Source organism: Cydia splendana, chromosome 2 (assembly GCF_910591565.1).
Source record: "Cydia splendana chromosome 2, ilCydSple1.2, whole genome shotgun sequence".
Classification (NCBI taxonomy): Eukaryota; Metazoa; Arthropoda; class Insecta; order Lepidoptera; family Tortricidae; genus Cydia; species Cydia splendana.
This window is the reverse complement of record NC_085961.1, coordinates 7,595,019-7,604,723: the sequence shown is the minus strand read 5'-3', so window position 1 is coordinate 7,604,723 and position 9,705 is coordinate 7,595,019. Positions and strand designations below refer to the sequence as shown.

The 9,705-nt window shown below is 37.9% G+C and overlaps 2 long non-coding RNA genes across 2 annotated transcripts in view; one reads left to right on the top strand and one right to left on the bottom strand.

Moving 5' to 3' along the window:
• The first annotated feature begins 4,643 nt into the window (after nt 1-4,643).
• Nucleotides 4,644-9,705, top strand: part of LOC134803200 (uncharacterized) — a 238,342-nt gene continuing 233,280 nt past the window's right edge. The window contains exon 1 of the long non-coding RNA XR_010145956.1: nt 4,644-5,256. This is a non-coding gene — a long non-coding RNA (uncharacterized LOC134803200). The remainder of the gene's footprint in view (nt 5,257-9,705) is intronic.
• Nucleotides 4,809-6,109, bottom strand: LOC134803208 (uncharacterized). Its single transcript, XR_010145957.1, has 2 exons — nt 5,538-6,109; nt 4,809-5,322 (listed from the first exon to the last, which is right to left on the bottom strand). It is a non-coding gene; the product is annotated as an uncharacterized LOC134803208 (long non-coding RNA).

Genomic DNA, 9,705 nt, shown 5'->3' with positions numbered 1-9,705 from the left:
TAACTCTACCTGTACCTGTATTACTTTCTCACTCTTGCAGATAGCAGCCTTCTTCTCTGCCAGGACAGGGGACCATGAGTGCAAGGTTCGACGAACTTCATAGGTGCCGATGCAGAAGTTATTCTATAAATACGGAAAATACTGAGGTATTTTAATACTCGCGATATTTGTATATCGCGAGTATAAGTAGTTCCCAATCGATTATTTCCCGTTACTTCAATTACCTACCGAAAAATACCTTGCTACTTTAGATATTCACATTGGATACTCATTCAAGTTACTGCATGTAAATTCAGTTAAGTCACTGATAAATTATCCTTCCACAAAATTCAATAGGATCCGGGCTGAATGAATGACAAAAGCTTCCACTAAAATTTTACCTAGCCAGTGAACGCAGGAGTTGTAAGAATAAAACTAGCAGACACGTAACGTTGTTGATTAGCCCCCTCATTCTAGGTATACATAAATGGTAGGATCCTATTCCATGAGGGACAGAACCAGACAGAACATACGCAATGACACTATGATTGGTCGAGTTTATTTGTTGCCCACCATCATAATCCATATTTTTACTGTATATAAGGACTAAAAAAAATGTGACACTGTGACGAGGACAAACAATAATAGCGCTTTCGCTGCTACTCCTACTGAAAGATACATAACATAAGACTATCCCGTTCGGTCATTTCCCCCTACCCCTCATGCCTGATCCCGTTATACTAGGTTCATTTATGTATATATTTACAAGTGAATAGATAGCGAGCGCGAATATGTGGACGCAGGAAAAACGATGTTCTGCCGCCATCAGATATATCGGAGCGGCCGAGGTGCTCAAAAATATCTGAACACGCACTCTAGCGCCTTGACAATAGAAGCGTGTTCAGATATTTGTGAGCACCTTGACTGCTCCGATATATCTGATGGTGACTGTTCATATCATCATTCGCTTCGCCACATGCATTATCACGGTTATGATGCGAATTCGCACGTCGCGTGGCGCCGGTGTAAGAGCGTGGCAGCGCTATGCGCAAACATACCTATTATATAGCGATGTCCCTTATGGACACCGGAGCGGCGTGCAAATCCACCTCCAATGTGACCGCCTATGTTTGTAACTCCAGAATTCTAGGAGGCAAGCAGGAAGGTGTGCGCTCCAATTGGCTATTTGGCATGGTGGCGTTGGGACATGTGTACCTAATTCGCTTCCTAGGTTCTCGTGTTTATTATAACTGTAGAGCTCCTTTCATCTATTGTAGTTTTAGCCTGGGTCCACCCAGGTCCCAGAAATCGATTCCTAAGAATGAAAGCAGACCCATTTAGGAAAACCAGCATCGCTATCTGTGACCTGACCTTTCCCTTCTCGCAAGAGGGTAGTCTAGTCTATTGAGATTAGTCCAGATTCCTCAAAATGTTTACTGGTAAATGCTGGTGTGCTGTCATGACTTGAAGGAATTTGATCTTATCTGCGCTAGTCTTTTGCCGTCGCGGTTAAAACAAGTAAAAAAGTAAAAAGAAAAACAAAATTGATGCAAATTAAAGAGCCAGTTCTGCATTTTTATTCTTTACCCAGAATGTAGGTCTGGCGGGTTGCCAGCGGCGGAAGCGATGGCAGCAAATTATCCCCAATGCCTATCCTATGTTAACGACGTGTAAACAAGCCAAGCAGAGTCATACTTTGGATTTTTATACCTATATATAGCGAAAAGCGAAATGCGCTTGTATAGTCACCTGCAATAATATGTTACTCTTCGAAGGCCCCAATAAATTGTGACACGCTCTTATGGCTCTACAAATAAGATCGTGTCAGATATTTTTGCGGCCGTCGTTGTGTAACATATTATTGCAGGTGACTGTACAACCACTAAACTCACTTTTTGGTATCGTTAAATCAGAGCCTCTACCATCAGTTTTAACATTGACATAACGCTCACGTCTACGTAATTTACTTTCTGTACATCTCGCTTCCACTATTGCTCGCATATGCGAGTACGAGCGAGATGCATAGAAAGTAAGTTACGTAAACGTGGGCGTTATGTCAATGTCAAAACTGGTGGTAGCCGTACAGGTAGCTTTAGTCCACAACTTACAACTAGGTATATGGTCCAAGTTCCAGTAAAATATGTATAAATATTTCGAATGAGTATCTAATAAAGAAAAAACAACAATTAGAAATAATTAGTAAGCAACGGAACAAATGTAACGAGTACAAATAAAAAGGGCTCGTTGATAATCAACGTTAAAAACTGGACCATAATAATAACTACCTGATTTTACGGTACATCGGGGTTTTCTGTGCGGGAATGTATGACATTAGCCAAAGAGTAGCTATCAACTTAAATAAGTTTTTGGCAAAAATTTCATTTGGCTTTTGTCGCTGACTGTACTTTTACGACAGACAACTAATACTCATCAAGACAATTCTAAAAACCCCTAACACAACTAGGTTGCGTTGTTTTATCACAGAGTTCCTATGGCCACCTCCTGTCTCCATCATCAAATCAGTTCGACGGTACCATATTATTGTATTGTCATCAGAACTACATACAGCTGCCAATTTTCATGACGCTACGATCCTTGGAAGATGGTTAAATTAGTTACCTACCATAGATTCCATTACAAGTTAGTTACATACAGGTGGACCTAATAAAAGCTTGTTAAAAAAAAACTTTTTACAAAAAAAAGCAAACCGACTTCAAAAAGGATGAAATAAAATATTATTCTTTTTGAAGTCTATGCGTTACCAACTGATATGTTTGAAGTCGGTGCCAAGCCAAATTTTGAAGCATACCATGATTTTGGTGCGATCCGATAAGGATGTACCTACGTTGGATTGCCTTACACGACGACAATGAACGTACTTTCTGTAGGTACAGTCGACGTTAAAAATATGTTTACACTTTTCGCCTTATTACAAAGGAGTAAGGTGCAAAAGTGTAAACATATCTTTGACGTCGATTGTATCTAAGAACACACCTCAGAACACACGATCAAACCTTCTTGGCGCAGTCTGTACCATGTTTGTCGGCACATTAGTAGAAATCCAATGCATTTTTTTCCGTCGTATTTTTTAAAGAGCATTTCTTAGTAATGCTCGAACAGTTTATAGCACGCAAGTATGAGATTGGGACTGAGTAATTTCCCGTCCCTTATCCAGAGGACTACATTTCAAAATATAAAACAATTTACCTTCTTGCCAAATTTCACTTAAAGCGGTTCAGTTGTTTAGCTATGAAAAGGCGACAAAGAGGCAGACAGAATTACTTACACATTTGTAATAGTTATTAGTACAGTTCTAATGGGATTTATAGCCATAAAGCTGATTATTTTTGACTGGTATTGTTACTGCTTAGCTTGGCACCGACTTCAAACATATCAGTTGGTAACGCATAGACTTCAAAAAGAATAATATTTTATTTCATCCTTTTTGAAGTCGGTTTGCTTTTTTTTGTAAAAAGTTTTTATTTTTCCATTTTTAGTTTTAACGCATTGTTAAGAGCGCGACGCATGAATGAAAAACAAGATCATGTTTAACACTAAATTCGTGTACCTATTACTTTAATAAATATGTAATCAGGAATTTTCTCGAGTCCGTCTGGGAAATTATAATTCCTGTCACTACTACAGTAAATCCATCCTCCGCCCCGGCACTGACCTAATCCCTCAACGCCCCGATCACTCAACCTCACAGCGCATCAACCCCTGATCCAGGAACCCCTCGACCCTGAACCAGGAATTTTCTCGAGTCCGTCTGGGAAATTATAATTCCTGTCAACTAAATCCATCCGCCCGCCCCGCCACTGACCCAATCCCTCAGCCCCCCGATCACTCAACCTCACAACACATCAACCCTTGATCCAGGAACCCCTCGATCCTGACCCAGCAACCCTTCAACCGCCATTCCCCGACCCCTTAATCCCTGACTCCTTAACTCCTAACCCTAACAAACATCAGTAGCCTTACCAACTTACCACGAGTTTGACATTGATATATTCGCTAGCATGTGTGTAACTTACTTCCTATGCGTCTCGCTCGTACTAACCTTAGTGTGAGCGAGATGCATAAAAAGTTACATTTAGATGCATAAGACGTTAGCGAATATGTCAATGTCAAACTCGTGGTAAGGCTACAGTTGCAGTACATCAAATTGGTGGTTTTCGGAAGAAAATGCTCGAGTTACTTTAGAAAACCCCGAAATCACTTAACACGTGCCTTTAAAAATTGAGGAGTTCCCTCAATTCCTCATGGATCCCATCATCAGAACAGAACCAAATTAAAATAGGACCAACACGGAGGTAGCTCCTTTCAAACAAAAAAAGAATTACTCAAATCGGACTACGGATGTCGGAGTAATCGGTGAACGTACAAAGAAAAAAAAAAAAATAGCCACAACCGAATACAGAACCTCCTCCTTCTATGAAATTGAAGTCGGTTAAAAAGAATGTACGAGTACAAAAGATTAAATAAAATAAAAAAAATATTTAAACAAACTTTGCTACCAAGTGAAACAATTTTTTTTTCACCACACTAACGCCAGGAAAATACTAACGAATGTAATGTTTTACATTACAAATCAAATACAAATAAACGTTTTTAAACCTATCATTCAAAAATGTCATTTAAAAGTCAGATTACTTAGAATTGACTTGCCGACATTATAGTTAGGGAGGCGAATAGGGGAATTTTCGGCAATACTCGAGCGTGGCAGTTTAAGATATGAGAGATACCTTAGACCTAATAGAATAACCTTGTAAAGTATTTAGCTCTATATGTAGTGACGCGCGCCTAGGATAGACGATCAGATTAGTAAAAAAAAATGGATAGTCTGAAATACTCGAGCGCCTCAGATTAAGATATTGGGGGTTGATTTTAGTGTTTAAAGACTAAATTTAACTAATCTGACGATAAGTCCTTGACGCCGCCGAGTTATAGGGTCGCGAACTTGTAAAAAAAAACGTTAATCCGGCATTCTCGAGCGCGATTTTTTTATTTTTTATTTTGAAGAATATAATCTAAAACTTACTAAAAATACAAAATCTGCCGGTTTCCGCATGACCGGAAGTGTGGAGGAGCCATTTCGTCTTCCTAAGAACGCGTTGCGGCATATAAGTCACGAACGATACATTTTACAAAAAAAAAGTTTAAATAAACAAAAAAGGTAATTTTATTTTACACAAAAAAGGTCTCTTTACATTTTTGTCCAAAGTTAAAACTTTTTGACTTGAAGCATCATAAAAACTCAAACTCCCGGTTTTTTGAGTATATCTCGAAAACTGAGGGTGTTAAAAAAAATTGATATGAAATAACGATGATTAAATTATGTGACTTTTATTATATATCATAATTTTTCTTTTTCTAAAGCTTCTCGACAATTTTCGTGGACTCGGAAAAAGTTACGCGTATCTGTATACAAAAGTATTATTAACATGTACAGTTTCATGTATGTATATTATTCAATAGCCTGTTGATCCTCAAATTGTTTTTTTGGCGTACCGTAAGTTCCCCGTTTTATCAAGGAGAAAGAAAGAAAAAAAAGAAACCAAAAAACCTTTTTCGGTCAGATTAAGAGAACCCACCAACATTTTTGTCAGATTAAAAAATATGCTTTCAGGATACCGAGATAAACCTCCCCTATGAAAATCTGACGCGCTCGAGTATTTCAAAAAAACTTTTTTTTTTTGCATTTTCAAAAATTCATCGTAACTTATCGTCACGCCGAAATCGTCAGTTTTTTTAAAGGAAGCTTCTTTGGGGCCTACTTAACACCCCTTCCGAAAATCTGACGCGCTCGAGTAAATTTTTTTTTTTTGCATTTTTGACTACTTTATATGCCTACCCCCACCACGCAAACCGGCAGATTAGTATACCGTTGTTATCAGAGGCACTCGGGGCATACGTAGTATGAATATCTGACGCGCTCGAGAATGCCCAAGTAACTGTTTTTTTTTAACATTTTTGAAAAACCGTACACGCCAAACCCACCGCTAAAATGGTTTTTGCCATACGAGCTTTTCTTTTCGAAATTATTTTATCTTTCGATTTTGATAGGTCTCGACGGCGCCGTTGAATTACGCCATTTAGCTACCTCGCCTCCCTAACTATTAGATATCAACTCAAACAAACAAAAAATTAACCACCGCAAGCGAGATTCGATTTCGTGACTTTGGGACACCGATCCACCCCTCTACCAAATAAGCACAGAACGCACTTAATGCGGTAGAATGAGATGAATGTATTGTGTCCCTGATGGATGTTTGTTGTTTGTCACTGTCTTGGAGGCCAATTCTGATTTTACCAATTTGTGTTAATTTTAATCTTGATTTTGATCTTGTAGAATTGGACCAAGCTAACTCTGCACGTATATGCAGTAACAAAGTGTGGCGATGTAATAAGTAATGTCAAATTTCTATAAAAATATGAAAAACGGTAAACTGACGCAATGACCCTATAACACTCCCTCACTTTGTCCTGTTCAAATCGGTGCAAAGTTAGCTCAGACGGAGTCTATTGACACGACTCACAGTGCATCTCACGCGCACCAGTAAGCGTGAGCGAGATGACAAGTGACACCGACTCTTTGCTCGCACCAATCAACGTGAGCTATAATATTGTCAACGTCGTATCAAAACAATATCAAAACCGTAACTAAATTTTTAATTTTGAATCGGCCTCACGTTAATGCAGCATTAAGCCCGACTTAAGCCTCCTGCTGACTTACCAAGAAGTTATTGTATAATACGTTATCACTGAAAGCCATTAAATAATTGAAGCCCCGAGTGGAAATAGTCGCATTTCAGTTAAATTGTTTCAAGTTGAAGCATAAAGACCGATATTCCGAGTTTCGTAATGTATGTAGAAACTTTTTCAAGGATAAGAACTTCGGCATACTTGCAAAGCGGGTCAGGATACACGCGTTCGCAATATAGTTATTATATACAGAGCATTAACTTGTTGAAGTTGATTTAACTCTGGCAGGTAGGTAAGTTAAGTTGTAGGTAGGTAAGTGCACTAATCCAGTGGGTGTCAGACCCATGGGGCATGGTGATGATAAATAAATCAAAAATATATGAAAAAGAAAACAAAACAAACAGTTATGGCGTTATTCATAAACGCGTTACTGGGGGCCGATTTTTGAATTTTCGATTTTTGAGCGCTCTATTTCGTGATTTTCCCTTCAATTTCCACTACTAGGCATTTAAATTCTACTAATAGAATTGAAAACGAGTGGTCAATACCACTAGATTCCCAATATCTATTGCTCGTATTTCAAAATTATCAATTCGCCGTTTTCCACAGACTTTCGAGTAACGAAATCGAGCGCTCGAAATTAAAAAAACCTGAATTAGCAATTATTATCAATCGTTTGTCTTTATCTGTCTGACTTATGTATTCGTAAGAAAGGGAAAAACATAATTTAACTATGTAAATCCGGGGGTTGTGAAAAATATGTTCATGCTACGTCGGTCGTGAAAATTTTTCTGGGGTGGGGTTTATCAAGATGACGAGGGGGTCATCTTGATTTTTTTTTAATACTGCACCACTTTGTTCAAATTGGGTTAAACTACAAGTTACTAATAAATACGTACGCTACGATAGTTACAAAGTCGTTGGAAAAACTTGTTGGTGAAAGTAGGTATGTAGTTTGTATGTTTTTACTGACACAGGTGGTTGGAGTTACCATACCAGTCGCCTTAACTGCAAATTGTCCCTCACTCGCCAACTTGAACTAATATTTTTGTAAACTTCTAAATTAGAGCCTCTACCATCAGTTTTGACATTGACATAACGCTCACGTCTACGTAATTTACTTTCTGTACATCTCGCTTGCACTAATATGCGAGTACGAGCGAGATGCATAGAAAGTAAGTTACGTAGACGTGAGCGTATATGTCAATGTCAAAACTGATGGTAGACGTAGGTGATAAAGGACCGGAGTAATTGTTAAATTTAAGATTACGAAGTCAAATTACTGTTGCTTAAATCACTGCTGTTATTCGTCAGAATATATCACTTGTGAAGTACTCGGATAAGTTTAAAGGATTGCGAGCAAAAGTAAAATAAACACCCAGCCAACATTCTGTCCTCTCGATTTGTAAATACTGCCATGTTTGTAAATGTTGTAGCTAAGAACTACGAGTAAGTCAGTTGAGTGTTATTACAGCAGCGAAGAATCCGAATTTTCAAATATTACCTGAGCGTTTCTTTTATTTTTTGCCATTTTTATATATTGTGACCTTATTTGCCATTTTTGTGTTACTTCTACTCAGAATCACGAGCTTTTTCGATCCTAATGGGGTAAAAGAATGACCCAGAGTTTTTTTCCTATTGTGTTACCATTTCCCTATATACTTTGTATGGCGGTAACAAAAAGGAAAGTTTGAAAAATGTATGGAAATTTTAGGACACTTTTTTTTCTCCTATAAGGATGAAAAGGGTTCGCGATCCTGACTAGAAATAACACAAAGTGGTAAAAAAGGTCACAATATACAGGGTGGAACGTCACGAAAGACCTTCCCGGAAATATAGCGTCGTTTAAGTGATATAGAATAGATTAGTAAGGGCCAGAATCATGAATTAAATAAAAATTAAAAATAACAAATTTACTACTTTTTAACTGTGGTGATAACCCTATACCATAGTGTGGTTAGATTAAAGCATGATTAAAGGAATCGCTGTCGAGAAAACTCGGCGATTATCAACGTTTATTTCCGAGCGTTGACGTAATCCCACTAATGCATGAATGACGCATAAATATGTCAAATACTTAAATTCATGAAATAAGTGCGAAAATATTAATATCAATTAAGATCTTTATTAGTTTTAACCATATCTAACAGTATGTTCACATTCACATACGGCGTTCAAATGTTCCACCACCTCTTACAATGCATGATGCAGCCCGTGGCCGAGTATGAGATAGTGTATGCATTAACCTTTGGATTCCGTTCAAAATAGGTACCGCATTCGTTCTTCTAGTCTAGCCGCCAGTTGATCAACACATCGTCCACGTTTGTTGGTCATTCCGAGCTGGTTCGTGCTACAATGGGCTGATTGTCAGCAATCGAAATGTCGACCAAAAGCACATAAAATCGTCCTACGCCCAGTCTGATGCATCCTACGCCCAGATATGTTTCTCTATGTATAACAATCAGCCGCTTTATAGTTGCATGTCGCGTATGATAAAAGCAAATTTAAACAATCAACAAAGGTATTTTTATCGAATATGACATTAGGTAAGGTTAATGACAATTACATTCTAACCATAGTGTTGATTTTCAACCACGCAAAGAGGTTCGTTAATTATAGGAAATGCAATTAATTATTTCATATTTGTCATGCACTTTTTAAACCAAAATAATAATCAACCACAATTATTACATGAAAAAAAATCCTATTCAACCTGGGCACGGTTTCAATGTATTCGAAAACAATTTTATGAAATATGTCAAACCTTTTTATTACTCCAGGGGTTCATGGTAATAGAGGTTACGATATCATTTTTTATTGTTTATGACGATTGAGTACTTTTGAGTGATTGTCAATGTCACCATCTGCACTGTTTATTGTCGTTAGTACTATTTAATATTGAAAAATTACATACATACTACACCCAAAAACTAAACAAGGGGAGCCACACGCTTAGAATCGCTTACATAAATCCTGCGACGATTCTTACCGAGTAGCCACAGAAGACCTATGAAAACCTAC